The 15,010-nt window shown below is 44.0% G+C and overlaps 1 protein-coding gene across 10 annotated transcripts in view; it reads left to right on the plus strand.

The window, feature by feature from the left end:
• SGSM3 (small G protein signaling modulator 3) overlaps positions 1–15,010 on the plus strand; it is a 37,379-nt gene that overhangs the window by 5,486 nt on the left and 16,883 nt on the right. For 2 of the 10 annotated variants that reach the window (XM_023221916.2, XM_023221917.2), the window contains one exon: positions 8,519–8,567. The exons of the other annotated variants lie outside the window; for them this stretch is intronic. The gene's annotated coding sequence lies outside the window, so the exon portion shown is untranslated. The remainder of the gene's footprint in view (positions 1–8,518; positions 8,568–15,010) is intronic. 10 annotated transcript variants of the gene reach the window in all.

Consider the following 15,010-nt stretch of genomic DNA (forward strand, 5'->3'; position numbering starts at 1 on the left):
CCTCATTTCTGTCACCTGCAAAAATGGAATAATTAGTGCTACTCATAATGGTAGCTAATACGTATTAGGTGTTTGCTATATATACCAGTCACAGTTCTAAGAATTTTACTTCTATTAACTCACAATCCTCACATCAACCCTATGTATTGTTAGTATTATGCCCATTTACAGGTGAGGCAACAGTCATAGAAACAGTAACTTGCTGAAGATTGGAGGAGTGGAGTCAGGATTTGAACTTAGTCTGACTCGAGAGTTTACGCTCATAATCTCCACCTTCATAGTTTTTTGGTTTTTTAAATTTGGCATATAATCAAGAAATAGAGTAGTTTTGAAGATGAAATAAAATCTATATAAAATGGCTGTGACAAGCATTTACTGTATTAAGTACTACAGTTAGCTTCAAGTTTATAAAGCATTTTACACTCATTTTCTTTGATTGTCATAGGAACAACCAAATATGTTTGTGAGCATCACTGTCTGGCAGGAAGCAGGCACGCATTTGGTCACTTTCCCAGTCATGCAGCATGTGTGGAGACAGTACCCTGGTGTTGCTCCTCCGTATCTAGATCATGTGGAATTTGAAGCATCACATTTTGAGAGAATTTAGTAGACATAAGTTTTTTTGGCCTGTCCAGCATCCAATCCAGATTCTTCTGGGGATAACAGCTCAATTTTGCTTTGAAGAACAGTTCATCCCTGACCAACTAGGTGGTAGGCACATGGCCCAGGTCAGGCCAACAGATGTTAGGCAAATAGATGCTTTCCTCCTTTAATTTGAATCTTAGGTTGAATGACACAGTAACAGAAGTTCAGTAAACAGTTGCAGCTCCTTCATCACAACCACAGGCTAATTCCTAGTATCTGGGCACTAGAGCTGCTGTTGTTTTCAACCACCTGAGTCTTCAGCTTTTCCTCAGTTCTGTGTCCTACTGCATATCCTTCCAGTACATTCCTGTCTTTCATAAGTTACCCAAAGTCAGTTTTGGTAGCTTGCAGCTGAGGCACCCTTAACTTACTTTACATGGCATGAGATCATGTCATGTAAGAGTTAAACTAGGCCTGGCGCAGTGGCCCACGCCTGTAATCCCAACACTCTGGGAGGCCAAGGCAGGCGGATCCACTGGGCTAAGGAGTTTGAGACTAGCCTGGGCAACGTAGTGGGAACCTGTCTCTACAAAAAAACTTAAAAAATTATTAATAGCTGGGCATGGTGGCATGTGCCTGTAGTCCCAGCTACTTGGGAGGCTGAGGTGGGAAGATCACTTGAGCTTGGGAGGTCAAGGCTGCAGTGAGCTGTGATCGTGCCACTGCACTCCAGCCTGGGTGACAGAGCTAGACCCTGTCTCAAAAAAAAAAAAAAAAAAAAGTTAAAATCAGCTAAGTTTAACGTGAAGAGGAGAGAAATCTTGGAGAAGATCTGAGTATCTTCAGATGTCTGAAGTTTGTAGAATACAAAGTACCCCTAAAAACACCAAAGAGGAGATATTACTAGCAAACATATTTCTGCCCACGTTAAAGCCTAAGGCAGGGCTTTCCACGGGTGACAGACTGTCTTCGTACGTGGAGATAGATACATCCACTAAATTGTTCAAGCCAAGACAAGATGGTCACCTGGGAGGAGTAATATGGGTTTAGTAATCTAATGGGGACTGGATGTGGTGGCTCATGCCTGTAATTCCACTGCTTTGAGAGGCTGAGGCAGGATGATCGCTTGAGGCCAAAAGTTTGAGACTACACTGGGCAACATAGCAAGACCAGCATCTCTACAAAAAAATAAGAAAAATTAGCCAGGCATGGTGGTGTGTGCCTGTAGTCCTAGCTACTTGGGAGACCCGCAGTTTGAGGTTGTGAGCTGTGATAGTGCCACTGCATTCCAGCCTGGGTGACAGAACAAGATGCTGTGTGTATTAATAACTATAATATGGCTGGGCGCAGTGACTGATGCCTGTCATCCTAGCACTTTGGGGGACTAAGGCGGGCAGATCACTTGAGGGTGGGAGTTCGAGACCAGCCTGGCCTACATGGCAAAACACCGTCTCTACCAAAAATAGAAAAAATTAGCTGGGTGTGGTGGTGCATGCCTGTAATCCCATCTACTCAGGAAGCTGAGGCAGGAGAGGAACCTGGGAGGCGGAGGTTGCAGTGAGCCAAGATCACACACTACACTCCAGCCTGGGCGACAGAGTGAGACTCTGTCTCAAAAAACAGAAGAAAACCAATAATAATAATCTAATGAGTTGTTGTACTGAATGAACTGTAAAGTTCTCTCCAATTCTGAGATAATGATTCTCTGATTGCAATCTAAATCTGCAGACTCCAAGACCTAGAGTTCTTTCTAAAAGATTTACCTGCTTTTCCTCACTTTTCCAACCTAGTCTCTTATATTCCTGCTTCAGCACCTATGTGCTGCTCTTTGCTTCAGACCTCTGCTTCCGTCAGCCCCTCATCTTCTTTAAGTGTTTGCTCAGATTTTTCTTACTGAGCCTCCTCTGGCCACCTAATTTAGAATCGCAGCTCCTGAAAGTGCCTATTGCTCTTCCTGCCTCATTTTACTCTATAGCACTATGCATCTGACATACAATATGGTCTCTTATTTTTAAAGAGCGATAGACTTTTTTTTTTTTGAGACGGAGTCTCACTCTGTCGCCCAGGCTGGAGTGCAGTGGCCGGATCTCAGCTCACTGCAAGCTCCGCCTCCCGGGTTCACGCCATTCTCCTGCCTCAGCCTCCCAAGTAGCTGGGACTACAGGCGCCCGCCACCTCACCCGGCTAGTTTTTTTTTTTTGTATTTTTTTTTTAGTAGAGATGGGGTTTCACCGTGTTAGCCAGGATGGTCTCGATCTCCTGACCTCGTGATCCGCCTGTCTCGGCCTCCCAAAGTGCTGGGATTACAGGCTTGAGCCACCGCGCCCAGCCAATGCTGGGACTTTAAAAGAAGGGATTTCTATTTTGAGCACTTCTGTGTTCCCAGCACTTAAAACAGTGCCTGGTACATAATAGGCACTCAGTAAACATATGTTGATTGAATGAGTATTTCCTCAACACAAAGTCACCATTGGGTCTGCTTTGTGTTCTAGGAGAATATCCAGCTCATGCTGTCCACTTTGGACCTTTTCTCCCTTGCTTCCCTTACTCGCCGGTGCCTTTCTCTTTTCCTCTTCCTTTTGGATCACAGCATTTTAAGACTAGAAGTCTGAGATCACTCCTTCATAAGGACCAGAGGTCCCTATGTAACACAGCTAGTTAATGAAAGATGTGGGGTGGAGGGTGACTGACTGTTGGATTGTTTATCTCTGTTAAACTGTGGTCCCCCTAAGTCTTGCTCAGTTCAGGCCCATGCAGTGACTGCTGCAGAATATGCATATCAGTGCGTTATTAAGTAAATGTCTCCCTCCTTCATGAAGGCTTTTCCATATCAACCTGTAGTTATCTCTTTATTTCCTTGAACTTTGATAATATTTGTGGTCTCTGTTCTTATTAAGGCAGGGTCTCACTTTGTCACCCAGGCTGGAGTACAGTGGCACCATCTCCACTCACTGCAACCTCCGCCTCCCAGGTTCAAGCAATCCTGCCACCTCAGCTTCCCAAGTAATCTGGGACTACAGTCGGGCACCACCATGCCCAGCTAATTTTTGTATTTTTTGTAGAGATGGGTTTCTTCATGTTGCCCAGGCTGGTCTCAAACCCCTGGGCTCAAGTGATCCACCTGCCTCGGTCTCCCAAAGTGCTGGGATTATAGGTGTGAGTCATCGTTCTCAGCCTGGTCTCTGTCATTCACTGGCCTTGGGTTGTTTGCTATTTTATGTGTCTGTCTGGTCAATGAAATTATGATCCCATGAACAAAGACTAAATGTGCCTACCACAGACCCTAGTCCTGAGCAGCAGTGTAATGTAGTAAGGTGCTGTCCAAGAGAACTTTATACAGTGCTGGAAATGTTCTTGTGTGACTATTAACATTTTTTTATGCTGTGTGTGTATTTGTATGTGTGTGTGATTAAGTAATTACAATTATCTGCACCACTCAGGAATAATCAGTAAACATTCTGGCATTTATTTCTTTATTCATTTCTTAATTGTACATTTTCTAGCTTTTTTTTTTTTTTAAACCATGAGTGTCTATAATTTTTTTTTTTTTTTTCCTGAGACAGGGTCTCGCTCTCTCACCCAGGCTGGAGTGCAGTGGCACTATCTCAGCTTGCTGTAACCTCTGCCTCCCAGATTCAAGCGATTTTCCTGCCTCCGCCTCCTGAGTAGTTGGGATTACAGGCACGTGCCACCACACCTGGCTAATTCTTGTATTTTTAATAGAGACAGGGTTTCACCATGTTGGCCAGGCTGCTCTCGAACTCCTGGCCTCAAGTGATCATTACAGGCGTGAGCCACTGTGCCCAGCCTATAACTTTTATAATCATAAAAATAGGCCAGGCTCACATCTGTAATCCCAGCACTTTGGGAGGCCAAGGTAGGATGATCGCTTTAGCCCAGGAGTTTGAGACCAGCCTGGGCAACATAATAAGACCCTCTCTACAACAGTGACAAAAAATTAGCAGGGCATGTGGTGTGTGCCTGTAGTCCTAACTCCTCAGGAGGCTGAGGTGGAAGGATTGTTTAAGTCTGGGAGGTCAAGGCTGCAGTAAGCTGTGATCACACCACTTCCCTCCAGCCTGGACAACAGAGCAAGACCCTGCTCAAAAATAAATTAATAAATTAAAAATACAAGTTGCTGCAGCTTCTATTTTTGTAAATTATCTTTTCCCCCATTGATTCACATAAGCAATGTTTTAGCATGATAGTCATCCATATTGGGAAGAACCAAGTAATTAGGAAAGGTTATAGAAACATTTTACTAGTCTATATAAGCCATCAGAAAAGAGGCACAAGCTTTTTTTTCTTCTTTTTTCTTTTTTTTTGAGACAGGGTCTCGCTCTGTTGCCCAGGTTGGAGTGAAGTGGTATGATTTTGGCTCATTGCAACCTCCACCTCCAGGGCTCAGGTGGTCCTCCCACCTGAGCCTCCCAAGTATCTGGGACTACAGGTGTGCGCCACCACACTCAGCTAATTTTTTAAATTTTTTGTAGGGATGAAGCTGCACTATGTTGCCCAGGCTGGTCTTGAACTCTTGGGCTCAAGTGATCCTCCTGTCTTGGCCTTCCAAAGTGCTGGGATAACAGGAAGGAGCCACCATGCCCAGCTACAAGGCATGTTAACAATACAAGATAGTGCATTTAAGAATTGGAAATACAAACTGAAGTATTATATTATTGCTCCAAATTTAAAAGGTAAATCTAGAAGCTAAATAACTGGAGTCCTTTAGTTTCTGGAAAAGAACAAATAATAAATAAGCATGAGAGCTCTTTGTTACTATACAACATATATGTAAACTATTGTGCAATTTGTTATAAGTTCATAATTCTTGGGGCCATGCATGGTGGCTCATACCAGTAATACCAGCACTTTGGGAGGCCAAGTTAGGAGGATTCCTTGTGTCCAAGAGTTCAAGACTGGCCTGGGCAACATGGCAAAACCCTGTCTTTACCAAAAATGTATAAAAAACTAGCGGGGCATGGTGGTATGTGCCTTAGTCCCAGCTACTTAGGAGACTGGGGTGGGAGGATGGTTTGAGCCCGGGAGGCAGAGGTTGCAGTGAGCCAGGATCACGCCACTGCACTCTAGCCTGGCAGACTAAGTCAGATCCTGTCTCAAATAATAATTCTTATTTTATATTATAGCTTTATTTGTCTTTCTACCAGATCAGAATAAAAGCTCCGCAAAGTCAGGATTTTGTTCTGTTCACTGTCCTGTCTAGGATCTAGACACGGATCTAGCCTAGGGTCTGACACAGAGTAAGCACTCATGATGTTAAAGAATGAGAGTGGTGCCTGCCATGTGAGGTCAGGATAAGTTTAGGATTCATCAGTCCGAAAAAGTAAGGGTTGAGAGGAGACTGAAATTTAAAATGGCATTATGTTAACATCTACAACATATTGAGCACCAAATCTTTCATTTATCTATTGCTATATAAGGATCACTCCAGAATTTAGCAGCTTAAAGCAACAATAATCATTTTATTATCTCTTGCTGGGGGGTTGGTTGGGCTCAGCTAGGTAGTTTTTCCTGGGGTATCTCAAGCAGTTGCAGCTAGACGGGACTGGAGTCATCTCTAAAGTTTCCTTACATGTCTTGGGGTTGATGGTGGCTGTCAGCTGGGTCCCACCTGGGACTGTTGGCTGGAGCACCTATATGTGAGCTCTCCATGTTTACCTACCTCACAGCATGGCAGGTGTGTTCTAGGAGCTAACCTCCCAAGGGAACAAGATGAAAATGCATGACATTTTTATGACATAACCTTAGAAGCTACACAGTATCACCATATTGTCTTGGTTGAGGGAGTCACAGAGGTTTGCCTGGGTTCACGGGGAGTGGATGGGACCCCACTATTCAATGGGAGAAGTGTCGTCACATTTGAAGAAGAGCATGTGAGATATGTTATATTGTGTTAGCCCATCTTTGGAAAATAGGGTCTCCATGCCAAGCATGTGCTAGGGGTTTTAAGAACTTTTTCACTTATTCTTTTTTTTTTTTTTTTGAGACGGAGTCTTGCTCTGCCGCCCGGGCTGGAGTGCAGTGGCCGGCTCTCAGCTCACTGCAAGCTCTGCCTCCCGGGTTCACGCCATTCTCCTGTCTCAGCCTCCCGAGTAGCTGGGACTACAGGCGCCCGCCTCGTCGCCCGGCTAATTTTTTGTATTTTTTAGTAGAGACGGGGTTTCACCATCTTAGCCAGGATGGTCTCGATCTCCTGACCCGCCCGTCTCGGCCTCCCAAAGTGCTGGGATTACAGGCTTGAGCCACCGCGCCTGGCCCTTTTTCACTTATTCTGCAGGTACCTGTTATTCTAATTTTACTGATAATTAAGTATGAAATAAATATAAAGATATGGTCTGCTTAACCGTAAGGTTCACAGCAGTAGGAGGACAACCTTATGTGACATATCTTCTGGGATTTCTGTTGGTAATGATGCTGATCCGAATGTAATCCAATGGGCCTGTCTCTGCTGTTTCCAAGTTTTTGATTCAGTTTCAGATTAGAATAGTATAAATCAGAGACTTCTGGTCTGGCTATGCTGCTTTAAATCAGTCATTTGAGCTCTTTAGTCCAAGTTTGTTTCTCTCTCTCTTTTCTTTTTTCTTTCTTTCTTTTCTCTTTCTTTATCTTCTTTCTTTTCTTTCTTCTTCCTTCCTTCCTTCCTTCCTTCCTTCCTTCCTTCCTTCCTTCCTTCCTTCCTCTCTTTCTCTTTCTCTTTCTCTTTCTCTTTCTCTTTCTCTTTCTCTTATAAAAAGACAACTAGAGATGAGGTCTCACTATGTTGCCCAGGCTGGTCTTGAACTCCTGGCCTCAAGCAATCCTTTTGTCTCAACCTCCCAGATTGTTGGGATTACATATGTGAGCTACTGTGCGTGGCCCCTAGTTTCTTTTTTTAAAAAAATATGAGAGATGAACCCACAGGATCCTTTTAACTCTATAATTCATGACTTTGTGTAAGTCCCTTTGCCCTGCACCCCAGTACTAAAGAAGTTAATGGTCTCTAAATATAGGTGCCGATCTGTTAGAGAAGTTTGTTTGCTCTTATAAGAATTCTATCTGTTTAATTTTGAATTTTCACACACAAAAAAATTATTTAATATAGTTGCTTTGTGTCTTAAATCTGGTTGACACCCACTAGGTCATCCCAAGTCAAGATACTTTGTTCCTGCACATGCACAGATAGTTTCATGATCTTTTCTGGAAATTGTCCGCAAAGTTGATAGCTAGAGTTGTGCTAGTCAGTGTTGTATAGCGAGACTGCTGAGGGGTCAGTCCTTCTGTTTGATATGGGCAAGATGCTTAAGCTCTCTGGTCACTGGTTTTCTCAGGTGTAAAATGGGGATAATGCCTGTGAGTGTGCTTAGCGTGTGATGAATGCTTAATACATATTATTTTTCCTTCTTTCATAGGTTTCCTTCTAATACCTCCATCTACTCAGTGCCACAGAGTATAATAGCATATATACTCTATAATACTGTATATACTCTAGTATAATACAGTTGCCATTCTTTAGGGTAATGTTATATAGCTATGTTCGTATCTGCAAATGAAACATTTCTGGTAATTATATAGATGGTAATGACAAATGACATAAAGATGAGATAGTTTGTTGACCTCTGTCGTTTAATTATATGAAAAATAGCAACTTTGTTAACTATATTTATAATCTCCTCTTAAGTGCCCTAAGCGCCTATGTTAATATAAAACTTTCAATATAAATTTCAGTGGCCTTCTTTGCCAATCAGCCCTTAAGGAGCTTTATTTTCCTCAAAAACTCTTGTCTGCTATTTTTCAGAGCTATCTGAAAGCTGAGTTACCTTAACTAGTATTTATTTCCCTTCTACTTCTGAGGGGGTGGTTATCCCCCACCCCTGGTAGTGGGAATGACAGAAGGTCCATGCAGTTACCTTGCTTTTGCTTTCCTTATCCTTTCCAGAAACTGCCAGGCCGTAAATATTAGAGGAATCATCCGGGGAGGGACTCAGGTAAGTGACCAGATGACTGTGGATGATTGATTACCTGATGTGAAGAACTAGAGGAGCTGGGCACGGTTTTGAGTGTGAGCAAGTCCGCGTAGGGCAGCTGAGTTTAACTCCTGTGCAGGAAGGGCACACGCATACCTGGTGTGCTGAATTCTAGGCTGAGGTTCCTGTGTCCCTGATACATGTCTCCAGTCTGTGTTCTCCCTCACACAGTCACACCTACGTCTCGTCTACAGGAACACTCTATCTCCGTCACAAAGAAAATACTCAGGGAAGGGTAAGCAGACCCAGCTGCAAACCTTGTAGCAGGAGTGGAGTTCAAGGTAGAGTGTGATCCTTAGAGTTACTTTGCTCTTCTGCTGATGCCAGTTTTGGGGGCGGCAGCTGAGAAATGTGTATGATACTATGGATGTTCACCTCAGATGTCCTTGTCATAAAGGGTGATATAAATGATCAACAAAAATTACTAGGGTAACCGGAGGGGGAGTTAGTTCTACAAGTTTTGTGCCACTAGCTGCTTCATCATGGAGTTTGGTGGGGTCCAGGCTTCAAGGCTGTCTTTACATACTGCTGAGTAATTGCTGTATTTAGCAGCATTCTGAGAGAACACAGGTGGGTTCCAGGATGACATTGCCAAAGCATAAAATGTGCATTGGAGGCAAGTGCGAGGCAGGTGTTCACAGATGAGGCTGCAGGGAGTAGCGGGGCTGCTAGGTCACGCAGGGTCTTATAAACCAAGTTAACCAATTTGGACTTTAAAGCAAAGGGAAGGTTTTAAAGTCGGGAGGGAAATGGTCAGTTGCATTTTGAAAGAATTTCTGTGGCTGCAGGGTAGAGAGTGGATGGAGGGAGGGGCCGAGAGTGGAGGCAGAGATTCCAGTTGAGAGATGTATAATAATCATGATGGTGAAAAATGACTACAGTCCCAACTAGAAAGTAGCAACAGGTTGTAAGAGAAAGGGAGGCTTCAAAAACATTAGGAAAGGCCAAATAGTTGAGGGGTGAAGATGGAAAAATGAAGAATCCATTAAACATGACCCCCAAGTCCTGCCTGGAGAAAGTGGGTAGGTAGGTTGTAATGGCAATAGAACCACTGAAGGAGACCCAGGTTCATGAGGAAAGGTGTTGAGTTAGCTTGGAGAGCGGCAAATTGGAAGAATATGGAGGAGCTGCCTACCAGCTGGATGTGCTGATCTGAGGTTCAGAGAGAAATGCATCTTCGAGCTAGAAATGAATTATCTGCCTGTAGATGTTAATTGAAGTTGTGAGAGTCACCAGGAGCTCCAGGAGAGTGCAGAGAGCTAGAGGAGAGTCGAAGGCAGAACGTTAAGGCATCTGAAGAACAGGCATAGGAGGAGGAACTGGAAAAGGAGACTAAGAAGGAGCCAGAAAGCCGGGAGGAAAACCAAAGGATCGTGACACATAGACACCCAGAGACACTGTGTGTTAAGGAGGAGGAAGTGATTACAGATAAATGCTACTGAGTGGTCAGGTGTGGTAAGAACTGCAGTGCAGGCCGGGCGCGGTGGCTAACACCTGTAATCCCAGCACTTTAGGAGGCCGAGGCGGGCGGATCACAAGGTCAGGAGATTGAGACCATCTTGGCTAACATGGTGAAACCCTGTCTCTACTAAAAATACAAAAAATTAGCCGGGCGTGGTGGCGGGTGCCTGTAGTCCCAGCTACTCGGGAGGCTGTGGCAGGAGAATGGCCTGAACCTGGGAGGCGGAGCTTGCAGTGAGCTGAGATCCGGCCACTGCACTCCAGCCTGGGTGACAGAGTGAGACTCCGTCTCAAAAAAAAAAAAAAAAAAAAAACCCGGGCGCGGTGGCTCACGCCTGTAATCCCAGCACTTTGGGAGGCTGAGGTGGGCAGATCACCTGAGGTCAGGAATTCGAGACCAGCCTCAACATGGGGAAACCCTGTCTCTCCTAAAAATACAAAATTAGCCGGGTGTGGTGCTGCATGCCTGTAATCCCAGCTACTCAGGAGGCTGACGCAGGAGAATTGCTTGAACCTGGGAGGCGGAGGTTGTGGTGAGCCGAGATCGCGCCGCTGCACTCCAGCTGGGGAACAAGAGCGAAACTCCATTTCAAAAACACAAAGAACTGCAGTGTAGTCATTAGATTTAATGAACTTCAGCTGTGCTGGATTGACTCTTTAGCCCTAGCACACACTGAGGATACTAATAAAGCAGATATGTGAAATAGAAAATAGAACTCATTATTGGCCATTTCATAGATACAGAACAAGTCACCTAGCGAAAAAAATCTAAACTTTGTAGAAGTTCCTCATACTCATTTCATTTTTAAATGAGGGGCACCCTAATCTCTTGCTCTGTGATTCTCTAAAGGTCTTTAAAATTGTTTAACTTTGTTTGCATAGGTAATAACACTTCAAAATGCAAAAGGTACAGAAAGAGTATGAAGTAAAAGTCTCCCTGCCACCCAGTTCCCCCCACATGTAGCCTTCTTTATTTTACATGAAAATTTCTCTCCTTTTTAACAAGTATTTTCACATTCTTCTCACTCCTTGCTTTTTTTACTTAGTCCCTATCAGTGACAGCTGCACACCATTTTATTATATAGATATACGGTAATTAAACAGTCCTGTATCAGTGGGTATTGAGGTTTCCTAATATTTTGCCATCTCATATTTTGTTTTCAAAACCAGTGCTTTAGGGAGTTAAGTTGTATATGGGTCATTTTGCTGGCACGTAGGATAAATTTCCAGAAGCGGGAATTGCTGGGCCAAAGAACCTCTAAAGGATTTAATTCAGTTCTGTTTATTCGAGTCCCTGGCACTTAGCATGCAATGAATGGTAGCTGTTAGTAAGATATGTATAGACGGGTTGGTTGGGGGCCCAGAGGAATAGGGGCACCTAACAAAATAAAGGGGGAGTATCAAAGAAGGCTTCTTAGAGGAGGCAGTGCTTGAGCTGAAGAGTAAGTCAGGTAAAGTGGAGGGCATTATGAGCAGGGGGAGCAGTAGAGAGCCCAAGACACAGGAAAAGAGCGTGTTGTACATCAGGACCTTCTACGAGTTTGCTGTGCTCATTCATCAAACAGCCCCTGCCACATGTCAGCACTGGCCTAGGTACTGGACATGGGACAGATATACATGTCCATAAATTATAGTATCACATGAAATCAACAGCAGCATGTACAATGATTAATTCTTTTGGGGAAGGAAGTAGGGGATATGGAAGTTGGAAAGAAAGGCTTGTTAGAGGAGGCTACATCTGAGCTAGAATCTGAAAGAATGATGGTCAAAGAGGAATTCAGGTCAGTGGTTCTCAAAGTGTGTTCCCCGGACCAAAGGCATCTGCATCACCTGGGAGAGGCAGAGTCTCAGGTCCTACTTACACCTGCTGAGTCAGAAATTCAGGGGCTGGGCCTCAGCTGTCTGGGTTTGAGGAAGCCCTCCAGGTGATTCTGATACATTCTGTATTTTGAGAACCACTGATCAACTGGGTGTGTGACTCATGCCTATAATCCCAGCACTTTGGGAGGCTGAGGCAGGAGGATCCCTTGAGCCCAGGAGTTTGAGACCAGGCTAGGCAACATAGTGAGATCCGGTCTCTACAAAAAATTAAAAAAATTAGCCTGGTGTGGTGGTGCACACCTGTAGTCCCAGCTACTCAGGAGGCTGAGATGAGAGGCTTGCTTGAGCCTGGGAGTTCAAGGCTGCAGTGAGCTCTGATCATGCCACTGCACTCCAGCCTGGGCAACAGAGTGAAACCCCGTCTCAAAACACAAAAAGTTGTGTTAGTGTAATTACAAGACTCAAGAGTCCAGAGCTTCCTTTGCCATGATTAGCCTGTTGAGTGTGTTTATAATCTGGAGATTTCCTTTGCCCTGAAATTTGTCCTGCAAGGACTTAAGTTTATCATTTGTGTTTGCATCTTACTGTATTCTCAGTAGAAAAGAATGGTCCTGTGAGCATTTGTGCAGAGTGCGCAGAAGTGCTTCTGAGCCTTGGGCTCTGACAGCCAGTGTCTTACCCAAACCCAGCTCTGGCTGGGCCTGGGAACCAAATGCCTGGGCTGTGGTGAAAACTCAGGAGACGTGGAGGCATATCTGTAAAAGCAGATTCGTAAATAGCATTTTTCCACCCTAGAGCCTGTTTTGCAAATTGCTGCACTTTTCTGGTATCCTTGTTTGTAAGTATCTCTTTTCCTTTAAACTGCTTTTAGTGGCTTTTGCTTTTGGAAAAGTATTTTATTAATACTTCCTGATAATAGGGAGCAACTGCAACCCAGGTGAAGAGATACCTGGGGATTTTATTTAGCCTTAAAAACCATCAACCCAAGGGCCGGGCGCGGTGGCTCACGCCTGTAATCCCAGCACTTTGGGAGGCCGAGACGGGCAGATCACGAGGTCAGGAGATCGAGACCATCCTGGCTAACACGGTGAAACCCCGTCTCTACTAAAAATACAAAAAATTAGCAGGCGAGGTGGTGGGCGCTTGTAGTCCTAGCTACTCGGGAGGCTGAGGCAGGAGAATGGCGTGAACCCGGGAGGCGGAGCTTGCAGTGAGCTGAGATCCGGCCACTGCACTCCAGCCTGGGCGACAGAGCAAGACTCCGTCTCAAAAAAAAAAAAAAAACCATCAACCCAAACCAGTGGCTTGGAAACCTGAGTTTCAAAGTGTTGTCAGTTTTTTTTCCAGTGATTATTCCAGTAATTATTTAGACTATGGCAGGGGAAGGGGGCTTGTTACAGTAACTCGGAAAATTACAGGCTTTTTTTTTTTTTTTTTTTTTTTTTTAAAGCAGCTTAGGAAGTTCCTGATTTCACAGGTTGCTAAGATGTCAAATTCATGCAGAGCTGTGTTAGGAAACTGTTAGTTACAAATGAGAGAGAAGGGGATCCTTTTCACAGTTCTGGATAAGCCATTTCTAATTGTTGACACTTTTTTTCTTTCCTTGGTTTTGTATAAGCATTAAATCTCTGCAGAGGTGGATGTTTAAGGAGGGGAGTAGTAGCAGCTCTGCAGAGGAAAAGAAAGGCAAGATGGGGAGAAGCTAATTCACTGTTGTCAGTACTCAGCTTCACTGGTGGTCCTCAGAAAAAGCTCAAGGAAGATACCTTCTTACTCTAATGTTTTAGTATACTTAAACTATAATTATTTTTAAAATTGAGATATAATTCATACACCATAAAAGTGACCCTTTTAAAGTGTATAATTTACCAGTTTTTAGTACATTCACTATGTTATGCAACCATCATCAGTATCTAATTCCAGAACATCGACATTAGCCCAGAAGAAAACTCCGTTACCCATTAGCAGTCATTTCCCATCCGCGCTTCCCTCAGCCCCTGACAACCATTCATCTGCTTTCAGTCTATGGATTTGCCTTTGTTGGGCATTTCGTAGAAATGGAATCATACAGTATAGGCAGCCTTGTGATTGGCTTCTTTTACTGAGCATAGTATTTTCAAGGTTCATTCATGTTGTAGCACATTCCAGTATTTCATTCCTTTAATGGATGAATAATATAGTTCATTGTCTGCATATGCTACATTTTGTTTATCCATTCATCAGTTGTTGGACATTTGGGTTGTTTTCACCTTTTGACTATTTTACTTTTTTTTTTTTTTTTTTTGAGATGGAGTCTCACTCTGTTGCTAGGCTGGAGTGCAGTGGCGCGATCTCAGCTCACTGCACTCCACGCCCTGGGTTCAAGCAGTTCTCCCACCTCGGCCTCCCAAATAGCTAGGACTAAGAGGCACCTGCCACCATGCCCAGCTAACTTTTGTATTTTTAGTAGTGACAGGGTTTCACCATGTTGGCCAGGCTGGTCTGGAACTCCTGACCTCAGGTGATCCGCCTGCCTTGGGCCACCTAAAGAGCTGGGAGTATAGGTGTGAGCCACTGTGCCAGGCCTATACATTTTTAAATGGTCGAAGTCATATACTGTCTTCATGCTAATGATGCTACTTTTCTTGTATTCCTTCTTCAACCCGCTCCAGTTGGACCTTCACCTTGACCATTAAAATTAAAAGCTCTTTTCAGGATCACAAACAACCTTCAGCTTGCTAAGCCAAGGACCAGTTCTCTATCCTTATATTGATTGACACAGATGATCACCCACTCCTTGTCTTAGTTTGTTTTGTGCTGCTGTAACAGGATATGCTGGCTCATTTTTAAAGAACAGAAATTTATTTCTCACAGTTTGGGAGGCTCGTTAAGTCCAAGGCGTTTGTTGAGGGCCTTCTTGCTGCATCCTAATGTGTCAGAAGGGCAAGAGGGCCAACTCCTTTCGTCAAGCCCCTTTAGAAGGGGACTTAATCCCATTCATGAGGGAGGAGCCTTCGTGGCCTCATCACCTCTTTAAAGGTTCCAGCTCTTAATACTATCACGTTGGCAACACCTGAATTTTGGAGGGGACACATTAAAACCAAAGCACTCTTTCTTTTTTTTTTTTTTTTTTTTTTTTTTTT

This window comes from Piliocolobus tephrosceles, chromosome 19 (assembly GCF_002776525.5).
Source record: "Piliocolobus tephrosceles isolate RC106 chromosome 19, ASM277652v3, whole genome shotgun sequence".
NCBI classification, from domain to species: Eukaryota; Metazoa; Chordata; class Mammalia; order Primates; family Cercopithecidae; genus Piliocolobus; species Piliocolobus tephrosceles.